Below are 12,162 nucleotides of genomic sequence, written 5' to 3'. Positions count from 1 at the left end.
TGATAAACCCGTACGTGCAGATGGGGGAGAGGGGGTGCTAACGTTACCTATAAATTTTCTGACACAGTTTTGCCACAGAACATTACAGGTGGTCATTGGAAAGTGCCACGCTGGAGGACTGTCACACATGATCGTGTCACGCCTGTGGGTGTGGACGGAGCTTTCGATTACTGTCTTCAGTCCGACTTTCAGCAGGAAGCCCTCTGCCGTAGACCATCGCCCTCCGGTCAGTGTGACACTCCGTTCTTTGCCGGTCCTCCTTTTCCCATGTGCGTCTTGTGCACCCCCAGTTGAACTCGGCAGCCCTTGAGGTTGGGAGGCGTCCCCCCATCGGCACCTCCCAGAACTTGGCAGAGTGGCTGGTGCTGACTGACTATTCTCCCTGCTTATTATGGACACGGTCACTGACTCTGACAGTCCAACCCACTTGAGGTTCTGCCGGTGGGTTTCAGAGCATCCTTCACCACGTCATGCACGTGCACTCGGGGAGAGAAAAAGCCAAATTATTTTTAAGACTTCTGAAACACCGGTAGTTTGGGGCTGTGTTAATACCATCCACAGTCATTAACGTGAAGGTGCTATGATCTTGCTCTATTGTAGTGTACTTGTGATTTTGAGATGGTTGAATATCAGATTTGATTCTGAACTCCAAGCACAACTGTACATACATTACTGCCCTGTTTAAGTCCTTTCAATGGTGACAATTATGTAAATCAGACCCGACGCTTTACCAGGGTTTGGTCCCGTTCTGGTCCCCACCTCATCTCTCTGCCCAACCTCGCATCGCTGGCCCGTCAGTGTCCCAACTAGGATGCTCCTCAGGCTCCCTGCGGCCACCAGATCCCCCTACAGACCAGCGGGCGGGCCTGGACCGGCCTCTCCTGCTCCCCCATCAGAGCACCCACCCACCCACTGTGTGCGGGCCCGGGCTGCAGGAGGCTGGCCCGGCTCTCCAAGCCTGGACAAGGGCTTCCACTGTGGGGTCTGCTGGCCCCAACACCGACTGGTCAGCATCGGGGATGACTTCCTGTCACGGCCTAGGTTCCCCAAGCTGCAGGCGCTGCGATTTGGTGGTGATTTCTTCCAACGGCCTTCAGGAACCAGAGAAGATGTTTCAGTTTTTCCTGCTTCCTCAGACACAGTTCTAACACACCCAACACAAAGCTACGCTGCTGGGAAGCCGAGACGTTCTACACCACCAACCGCTCACGTTTTCCACGGATGACACGTCCTTCGAAAACCCCCTCCTGTAGTGACGGAGTCCCGTTTACTCGGGGAACCTCCTCCTCGGGGCTTCTCCTGACCACGTGGACGGCGGAGGATTCTGCTGCACAGGAACAGCGCGCTGAGCCCCGGCTCATCCGCTCCCGAGCTCGGGCCGTGCCGCTGGGCTCAACGCCACGCTGCCCCTTTAAATGTGCTTCCAGGGCAGAGAAAGCCACACCCCTGGGCAAAGCAGGTGAGTTTGGCTTTGGGCTTCGCTTTTCTCTGTCCTTCCCTTCTCCCCTACAGCCTGTCTCCCCCGCACGGGAGACGAGCCAGTAACTACGTAGGAAAGTTTTCTCTTCCAAAGGTCTTCGTGTGATGGAAGAGCCTCCACCAGGAGGGTGACAGTGAACATGACCTTCTACGCACTTTCAGACGAGTCCGTTTAGGTGTCTTTCTGTCCCTTTGCTGCGGGAGGAGGGGCTGTCCCTTAGCCATCTTTGTGCTTTCGGCTCAGACACAGACCCAGACGCTTGCTGAGTGACTGAACAAGTGCGTGGAGAAGCGCACGCGTGAGAGTGGCCGGTGGGGGCGGGGGGGACGAAGTCATCGGGAGCGGTGGCCTTCGACAAGGTCGCGGGCCCCTCAGAGCCGCCTGGCTCTCCTTCTGCTCTGTTCTGTTCTAACGTCGGAGCAGCGCCGGGAGGAGCCTGTGAGACGGAGGCCCACTCCTTCCAGAGGCTTCTAGGTGGAATCGGTGGCCGTGGAGCAGGTAGAGTTTGGGGTGTTTTTATCAGTATTCCTGGGGAGGCATCGTTATTCATAGTGTTTAAACAAAACAACTGATATTTGAAAAGTGTTTGAGACAGAACATGTGTGCATATTTGGAAAATAACTTGAGTAAAATCAGAATGAGCTGCTAATACAATTCCGTCCGGAGACCTCTGGCCTCATCTGTGAGTTACTGAACCCTGACCCCTGAGCTGGCCTGGCCTGCGAGAGCCCACCTGTGGCCCCTCACGTTGGAATCAGACAGGTGTTATTTTGACATACTCTATTTCCTTTTAGTGTTCTGTGTGCTTTTAAACAAAATTGGGACCATACCGTCCAAATCTTGTGCGACCTGCCTTTTCCCCCTAGTGACCACGAACATTTGTCCTGCCTTAAATAGCCTTCTGTCCCATTACTCTAAATGGCTGCCTATTTTGAGTCTCTCCTTAACTCATTTTCCTCCTGTTCCTCATTGCTGGACATTTCTTTAAACGTTTTCCTGATGTTGAAGTTTTAGGCTACACCGAACATCCTTAAAGGAACCCGAATGTTTCCTGGCATTAGAATTCCTAGGTCAAACGCTCTTTACAGGTTCAAGGCTTTTAAAATATATTGTCAAATTACCCTTCACAATTTGCTGTGTCCACTTACACTCCCACGAGCAGTTATTAAAGGATTTATTTCCTGACCCAGTTAAAGGTCACGTTCGTTTTGGTGCTTCTGCAGCTTTGCCCACTCCTCCGGTATTTGCACCCAAGCGGTGGGGTTTGGTGTACAGTCTGTGAAACTCTTCAGCAGATCAGGCGTCACACACTTCCTAATGAAGTTTCAGGAAAACAGAGTTACAACAGAGGATTCCTTGACTGTTGCCCCTCTCAAAGTATGCCATAGGAACCTGAATCAGTCATTTCTAATCACAAGTGTTTTGCGAGAAAGTAACTATTTTGCTTTCATGTCTTTCTCATCTGGCTGGCCAGCAACAGCCTAGTCCAATTCAAAATTATTTCCACTTTTTGCTTTTCGAGTCTCCGAGCACAATGAAAGGATGATTTGGTCTCTAGCTCGGGAGGGAAACATTTACAAAACAACCCGGAGAGTTTCGTCCTGTTTGTCTGGGTGGAATCAAAGCCTTCTAATTTGCAGAAGGATGCAACCTCTCCTGTAAGATGTTTTTTCATTTCAGTCCGCAGCAGCCGCTACGTACTTGACAGTGTTCTTTCTTGTCGATGACATGAAACTCCCAAGATGCAACAGGTTTTCAGATGTATTATTCTCCTATAATGAAGAAACTCAAGGATACTCGAACCTAGAGGAGCTTTGTAGTTGACGCCTTTCTTTCTTCAAGGTAACAGCTCTGCTGTAGTTGGGTTGGCGTGCGCCCGCTTATTAGCGGTATAGCTTTCTGTGCAAATGTGGTTATCAAAAAAGAAGGCTCTGTAGCAAAGAACAGCTGCTCCAAATCAGAAACTATTCATAAATAGCTTCCCCCCTACAGTGAGGCCCTCTCTTCTCAAGTTATAACAGTCAGCAGAAAATCAAAACCCCATAGGATGATAAATAGTTTAAAAACTATTTCTCCCTAGTGTTTTGAATGTCTTGTAACACAGCACACTTTCACTGAACCAGAAATTGTATGTAATAAAAGAATATTGGGGGAAAATGTTTAGATTCTCATTGAATTCTAGAACTTCGAAGGAATGTTCTCGTTTCCCTGTGAAAGGTTAATAGCTGAGCATATGTCAAAAGCTTCAATAAAATGAGAGTCTTTGGTCCCATGCCCCCAATAAACAGTTACAATTTTTAACACATAAAAGCTGGAGACCTTTTTTTTCCCCCTAATTTAAAATAACAGTCAAATAAATTTCTTGGCAATAAGAAAATTATTGCTTTTTAAAAGCCTTATAAATATTTCATTTTGGGGGGTCATCAAAAAGAAAGGACTGCATCTTTCAGCTGCCTCTGGACCTAAAACTGTCTTTTCTGTACACACAGGGAACAGATGCTATTCTTCCCGGTAATTGTGCCGATGTCTTTTCTCGGTTTCAATCATCTGTTTATACGTTAAACTGACCATACTCCCAGAGGCACTCTGAACTTGAAGTCTCCTTCTGTACAGAAAGAAATCAGGAATTTCCCCAAGACCTATTGAGATTAACGTGAACTCTGCATGACCAACCACAAGCATGGGAAATTCACGGTCGGTTCTGGACTGTGATTTTCTCCTTGAACTGCTTGTTTCCTCTAGAGGTTAATGGAACGTCAGCCTTTCCTACAGGAGACTCTTTTCAAACTAGTAGTAGTCACCAGTGTCGACAGGACAGCATCTCTGTCATAAAGAGACTTTGCTCTAACTCTGGCTGACCGATGTCTCAGAAGTCCTTGAACTTGTATCTGTTCAAATACATGCACAGAGCAAGGAATGTGGGCTTGTTTTTCAGCCCGAGTCTTCCCGGGCACAGATGGGGCTCGTGCTTATCTGGATGGGGGTCCCGAGGACTCCCACCTTGACAGTGCAGTGAAAATTTCCCCTCCAATCTCTAAAGTCTCTCATCTGGCGCAGTACATTGGAAAGGCCCGCCGTTCCCTTTGGTGGGCTTATGGAGTGCCCCCATGTGAGATTAACATCCAGGAATGATCTCTTCTCCGGTGCAGCAGAAGCTGATGATGAGCCCCAGCTGTTGCTGCGAGACTGTCATTCCCAGACATGATAGATTCCCCAGGAAAACCAGCCGTAAAGAGCTGTGAACTCTCTCTTTCTCTCTTTTGCTCCGCCCCCCACCTCCCATCATTCCTCCCTCTTCCCTTTTCTCCCTCCTTCCCCTCTCTTTCTTCTTCTCCCTCCTTCCCCTCCTTCTTCAGTTTCTTCCTCTCTCTTGCACAACTTTTTCTTTCTTTTCTGAAAGATGCAGAAGGTTGGAAGGTTGACTAATAACCTCGCTGTACGGCATAACTTGCCCACATTTCGGTCACTACAGCTGGCGCCGAGGGCTGAAAGACGTTTGGTTGGTTGCAGACGTTTCGGAGATGGCAAACATGGACATTGCGCAGGAAGGCGGAGGGGACTGGGACGAACAGCCCCTCTGGGCCATGGGCTGCTGGCCCTGTCTCTAGCCCTCCCCCCCACTGAGCTCCCTGCAGTTCTGCTTGGGAGGTAAGAGCTGCAGTGGATTCCTGCCTACGTGCTTTATCCCTTGTTGCCTTAAAATCCTGGGGAAAGCTAACAGCGCTTCCTAGAAAATTCCAGAAAGTCTTCAGCTGCCTTAGGGAATATGAACTTAATACTAATTGTACCTCCCTTATGTCTCTAGTCCTACGTTAGGCACTTTTCATAGGTTAGAGATGGTGACCTTCAAGATGACTTCATCACTCTGATGTCTCGGACGAGGGGTCTAAGAGTCACGAGAGCACGTGGTCCTCACTCACAATACAAAGCTATTAAGGTTGCGAACCCAGGCTGCAAATCCAAACCCGTCTAACTCTGCGGCCGGGCGCAGTGGCTGCTGGTGGGGAGTTCTCCCAGCACGGCTGGTTTCAGGCACTCAGCAGGTGTCACTGAACCCAGAGAGTTGGGGAGACATGTGCACAGGCGCCCTTGGGGGCGGTAGACACAGGCCACAGCACAAGGGACTCTTGGGGAGGAAAGTGGATGGGGATGGAGAGGGGCGGCAGGGCCTTCTGGTGGTCACGGAGCTCGTAAAGGCCTTTCCCAACTGTGAGCCTGTTTCTTTTCCTGCTCCCAGGTTTCACCCACCTGGGATGTGCCTGGGCTTATTTTTCTGGAGTTGAGGCAGTTCCTAAACTAATGTGGAGACCAGAGAGGAGAGCAAGGGCTACGCTCGAGCGCGTTTCTGTGTTGCCTCCACTGGAGTAGACTTGCTGCGTAATCTGACAAGCCTGTGGACGCTGCTCTCCATTCGGTGCTTCCCCGTCTGGCTGTGGGAGTGTGAGTGGTGGCTGGAGGTTCACTCACACCCATAACCGGGTGTGACCTTCTGAGGAATCAGGACCCCAAGGGGGAAGGCAGGAGCTCACCAAGATCTCTCCCCAACCTCGTTCAGCTCACCAACCCATGCTCGCCTAGTCAACCGTAGTCTGTTGGGCAGAAGGTAAATTGAGACTTTTGACTCCCTTTCTGCTGGTAAACGTCAGCGGTAGTTCAGGGCTTGGGAAGGTTGAGCCAGCCCCTTGTTGCATCCCAACCATCAGCTCTGCTTTTCCGTGGGTGTGCCTACAAAGGTCCTCCGTGTGTTCGGTACCAGTCAATAGGTATCTTACCTAACTCTCCATCCCCATCCACGTTCTTCCCCGAGAGTCCCTTGTGCTGTGGCCTGTGTCTACAGTCCCCAAGGGCGCCTGTGCACATGTCTCCCCAACTCTCTGGGTTCAGTGACACCTGCTGAGTGCCTGAAATCAGCCGTGCTGGGAGGACTCCCCACCAGCAGTGAGTTAGGTAAGATACCTATTGACTGCGATCTGAGTTATCTCGATCACACCATAAAGACAGGATAAGGTGGTTGGCATCCTCTCCTGGACCTGGAGGTCAGTTGTCTTGTCCAGTGCCCTGTGGCTGGGAACCAGCAGAGCCAGGAATCAAACGCCAGCCAGTATCACCCCAAAGCCCAGATCTCAGTGATGCCACGCTGCCTTGGATGTTTTTGCATGAACAGAAAGCCTCTCATTTGCATTCTATTTATATGACCGAGTCAGCTATAAAGATCACGATCCCGCTGTCTTTGGTCTGTAGTAAGCCAGCCGGGCTCGCACGGGGTCATAACAGAGCGTGTCCGCAGACTCGCCACCGTGTTGCTCACCGCAGACAGACTTCAGAGCAAACTAAACTCTGCAAGCATGCCGAACGCGCTTTCATGGTGCCAAGCCATAAGGAAGTTCCTTTCTAAAATACTATTTAACTTTTTCCTGTTTGTAAAAGTAATACGCAGTGGAAAAATGCCTAGAAAAATATAAGAAAGAAAATAAAAATCACTTATGATGTGACCATTATGGAATATGTACCGTATTTTGCCGTCTATAATGCCCACTGGAATATGATAATAGGTCTTACAAAACAAATATCTAATGTAAATAATTGAATTAAAAAATTAAAACAAAAGATTTTTTTCCTGACCTTTTGGACCAAAAATGTGGGTGTGCATTATACACAGCAAAATATGGGTAGTTTTCATTACACAATTAGATGCACAATTATGCATCTCCATATCTATATATGTATATAGCTACATATAACTATATATACTGTGTGTATAAAAAACATATATTTTTTAACAGAATCAGGCTCATATACATACATAGATGCAGGTTGGGTTTTTTTTGTTGTTTTTTGTAAGATTTTATTTATTTATTTTTAGAGAGGGAAGGGAGGGAGAAAGAGAGAGAAACATCACTGTGTGGTTGCTGGGGGCCGTGGCCTGCAACCCAGGCATGTACCCTGACTGGGAATCGAACCTGCGACACTTTGGTTTGCAGCCCACGCTCAATCCACTGAGCTACGCCAGCCAGGAGATGTAGGTTGTTTTTAACCATGACATTGTCTCGGACCACGTGGCCAACCGCCCCCCACTCCGTGCCTCAGTGCGGGGCCTCCCCAGACCATCTCATCTCCCCTTTCAGGTGGAGTGCTGCCCGCGGGGAGCGCTCAGGGCACCCCGGACTGGGTTCACAGTGATCGCAGCAGGCCGCTTTGGGCTGGTGCTGGCACATGGTTCGGAGCCCTGGAAACCCGGTGGGGTTTCATCTTCCTCTCCAGTCTATTGGCTACTGGGAGTTTGCCTGAAGCCACGGGGATGGGCGAGGCCGCGGCGTGGCTGTGGTAAGCATGCTGGGCGTGTGAGGTCCGTGCTCGTGGGCCTTATTTGTGCCCTCAGGAGTTGTCAGGCACTGGCCTGTGTGTGTCATCATTCCATAATGGATGAGCACTTCTTGGAATTTCCAATTTTATGGCCAAGTGGATCGATAAGGTGACCCCCGGTTCATGAGTGGTGAGTACCAAGTGTCTGGTCGCCTGGTGGCTCTTGGTCAGTTGTCTCCTCCAGGACCCGGGGGCACATCAGGAGCTGTTATTACCCTCATGGGGAGAAGAGCTCTTTGTTGGAGGCCTAGTGTCACTCGTGACTCTTAAGACCCTTCGCTTTCGATGACCCGCCAGGGCTGACTCTAGGTTCCAAGCAGCCTCTAGACGCGTGCGGGACCTTTAAGCTCTGACGCATTTCTGGAGTCACACGCTTCTAGCAACAGCACCTGCTGCCCTGGTCCCCGGTCGGCACGACGGCTTCTCCTGGCTCCGCGTCTCACGGCCAGCAACTGCCCGTCACCACAGGTGTTTCCATCGCACTGCCATTAAGTTTTTCTATGTGTTTCAGTTTATTATCAAAGTCAAGATTACGCATTATGCTCTGATTTCCCCAATATAACGTGAGGAAATTAGCTCCTATTTCCAGTTTTCGAAAAGAACTTCTTGACTGAGGATGAAAATATTATGCCACAATTACATTACGCCAAACGTCTATAATTTCATTTCTTCTGGCATATAACATGAGCAAAAAAATCTAAGTTCAGTTTGATTTTTGTTCTCTTTTGAAGGAAGCTCTCCTTTACAACTAGATATGCTTGGAATTGTTTTGTTGGTTGTTGGAAGGCTTTTACAGATATTTTTGTCTTCAAAAATATTTTAAACTTTCAAAAAGTCGTAAGAATAAGATTCGTACAAAGAACACCCATATACATTATGCCTAGATCCACCTATCACCGATATTTGATCCTGTTTGTCTTTGTTCCTGCTCTCTCGCCATAAACACACACACTCACACACACACACACACACACACACTCACACACACACACACGTTTTTTTATGAACCACTTGAAGGTAAATTATGTGCCCTTTACCTCTAAATACTTCAGTGTGAATCCCCAAAGACTAGGGAGTGTTTATTTTCAACTTCAGCAAATTTAACTTTGGAAAAAAAAGACTTTTTATCTAGCCTAACCATCCATATTTCAGTTTTGTCAGTTGAGCCAATAATGTCCCTTTTATCACGTGCAAGTGGTCTTATTGTTAGGAATACGTAATTATTGTCTGCTGCAGAGTCCCAGAGCCACTGGACGCAAGTCTTTTTCCATTCATTCGTTTGCTCATTTATTGAAGCAGCTCTTTTAAGGTGGACCCTTCTATTTTTCAACTCAGAAATTATCCTGTGTTAGATGTTTAATTAATTCGCACACCTCTCTTTCCTCTACTCCTTCTCCCCCAAACCATTATTTGTTGGGTGGAGGACCTCGAATATTCCTTCTCGTAGCGTCTTATTATTTCTCTCAACACCGTCTCTTGGTCAGTCAGTTTTACTGTTGAGATTTCCTTGACTCCATCTTTCAGTTACCCTATGGGTCTATTTCATTTTGGCTTTATATTCTTAATTTGTAAGAAAAATATGATACCCATTCCTTTATGAAAACATCCTCCCTTCATTTTATAGGTGCAATGGATTCATTCAAGTTCTTTGAGAACGCCAGAATCTTGTGTTTACTTGGTTCTTTCCTGTTTTCCCCAGTCTCCCTTCTTCTGGGATCGCATCTTCTATCTGTCTGTCATGAACTTTCTTGCTTATATTTTTTATTGCCCAGATGGTCCATTAGCATTCAAGAGTAAGAGAGTAGGGGCGGATGGAGCTGTGTATTTGGGTAAGGGTTTGTGTCTAGGACCATCAGGCACTGTTGTGCTGCGAATCCACCAAAAGCCAGAATGTGGAGGTCTTTGAGGGGATGTGCTATTTGATTTTCTGAGGAAGAAACCTCTGACTCATCAGCTTTCGAATGCCCAGGTTCTGTGCAATAGGCTAGGGCAGCCATTTTCACCCGGTGAGCTGCATTGAAACAGGCAGTACCTGACTATTTAGTGAGGGCCACTGACCTCTTTTCCCTTACATCGTCAAATTAAAAGATGACAACGGCCAACACAACAGTAGTCACCTACTGTGAATGAATCAAAGTGATACCTAGTTTTTTGTCAAAACATATATTTTTGGTGTGCCACGGAATTTTAACGATTAGTTTATGGGTGCCATGAGATGAAAAAAGTTGAAAATTGCTGGGCTATGGATTGCTTAATTTAGCTACCTTCCGAGAATTCGCCTGTTTTCTGCAAGTTTCACCCCCCATTTCACCAAGCCGAAGTCTCCAGTTCCTAAGCTCCAAGGAGTCCTGCAGGGCGGCGACCTCTCCCCGCGACCAGGTGCCGCTTGGCCAGCGCGGTGCTGCTCTGTCCCCGCCCCCTCGCGTGGTTCCCCCATCACTTCTGCACTGGCTTTCTGCCTCACGGGGTTTTGTTGAAATCACTCATCTGCACAGAGACGCCCTCTTATCTCTTTGACGTTGTAGGTTAATGCATTTTTAAATCTTGTAGTGTCCTTACATTGCAGGGTGTCTCAAGAGAGAGCCCATATATTTTTTTTCTTTGCTATGGACTTAACCCCTTGATGTATTAATTTTTCTCAACTGCAACATGATCGTTTCTCAAGTCGCTTATAATTTTAAAATTCTGTTATAAATCTCTCCCCTCCTTGGGCGATGACCTTATACCTCAAAAGCCTGAGGCTCACCCATTTTCAAGTCTCCTCAGACTTAATGTCGAGTAACTTTTTTCTTCCTGGAGGGACTGATTTAATTCTACCTGCTACGGTACCTCTGTGGAGTGGCTTTGCAGAGGCCCTGAGCATTATTCAACAGCCCCTCTCTCACCGGGGCCGGACTCAGAGAGTCACTCACGTGAAAAGTACCGTGGATGCACCCTGGCTGGCGTAGCTCAGTGGATTGAGCGTGGGCTGCGAACCAAAGTGTCTCAGGTTCGATTCCCAGTCAGGGTACATGCCTGGGTTGCAGGCCATGACCCCCAGCAACCGCACATTGATGTTTCTCTCTCTCTCTTTCTCTCCCCCTTCCCTCTCTAAAAATAAATAAGTAAAATCTTAAAAAAAAAAAAAAGTACCGTGGATGCCACTGAGGATCGGCAGTCAGGAGTGCTGGCCCTGGTGACCTACTGCTCAGGGCTGGTGTTCAAAACGTCTCTGATTTTCCCTGTTTCTGGCGTCTCCACATTAGTAGCATGTCTCAATTTTCAGTCCTATGAGTCTTCGTTGTGTTTGGTTTCTGCTGTTCTGGACAAAGATGGCCTATCATTTGGAAGTTGCCTTTGGCGATTTCCCCAAGTTTTTTTTTTTTCTTTTTAACCATGCTAGGAGTCTATATTTAAGTCAGATCATTCCACATTCAGTGAAAACCTGGTCTGGATTTCTGTGAGATGCAAACGGACAGGATTTTTATTTGTGTTTTGTTATGGTTTTGATGATGTTGGTCCATGCCGTTGAAACCTGTGTTAAAATAATACAGCATACCTCTCACAAGCAAGTTTCTTCATGGTGCAATCATATCAAGAAGAAAAGCACCAAACACATGGATGGTTGTTCTGGGCCCGGCGGAGTTCCGGGCATCTGCACGGACCCATTGCGCTCACCAGCCGCACGGGACAGCACCACACCGCCCAGGCCGGGAAGGTGACGCCAGGGCGCACCCCCAGCCTGCCTGGCCCCAGAGGGGCATTTCTGTGGAAAGCTGTTTTCGTTTAGAAATTGTCCAGACGACACCTGACCCTAGGGAAGAGAGAGGGCGGCTGTGGTTACGTAGGCAGAGAAACAGGAGGAAGGATTCCCGGTCGGGACGGAAGTCGGAGATGACGCAGTAGCCGGGTGGGATTTGGGAAGGTGTCGTGGGAAGAACCAGACAGCAGAAACCAGCAGGGCAGGGTGCTCGGAGAGACGAGGCTTCTTACTTGGAGAAGTAACGCCCTCACACAAATGCTCTCAAATGCCTGCACGTGCCACGTTAAAGGCCCCCTTCTGGTGTGGCGGTGAGCGCGCTGAAAAGAACTTTGTCCTCGCACGTGCTCTCCTACCCCCCCACTGAACAACATGTGTCCGGTGCCCACTGCAGGGTGGGCTTCGGTCCAGGCGGAGGGGGCACCTTGGTGAAGACGACCGGGAGCTCCCCTTGCCGGGCGGGCGGCAGTGGGGCGGCGAGGACCCTGAGCGACACCCAGGGGGCGTGTTGGAAGGCGGCACGTGCCAGGGAGGGAGGGACTAGCAGGGCGGAGGGAGGGAGAGCTGGCGGTCCCGCCGA

This window comes from Phyllostomus hastatus, unplaced genomic scaffold, assembly GCF_019186645.2.
Source record: "Phyllostomus hastatus isolate PE091 unplaced genomic scaffold, TTU_PhHast_1.1 phas_scaffold_46, whole genome shotgun sequence".
NCBI classification, from domain to species: domain Eukaryota; kingdom Metazoa; phylum Chordata; class Mammalia; order Chiroptera; family Phyllostomidae; genus Phyllostomus; species Phyllostomus hastatus.
The sequence above is the reverse complement of the archived record's forward strand: the minus strand, read 5'-3'. Positions refer to the sequence as shown.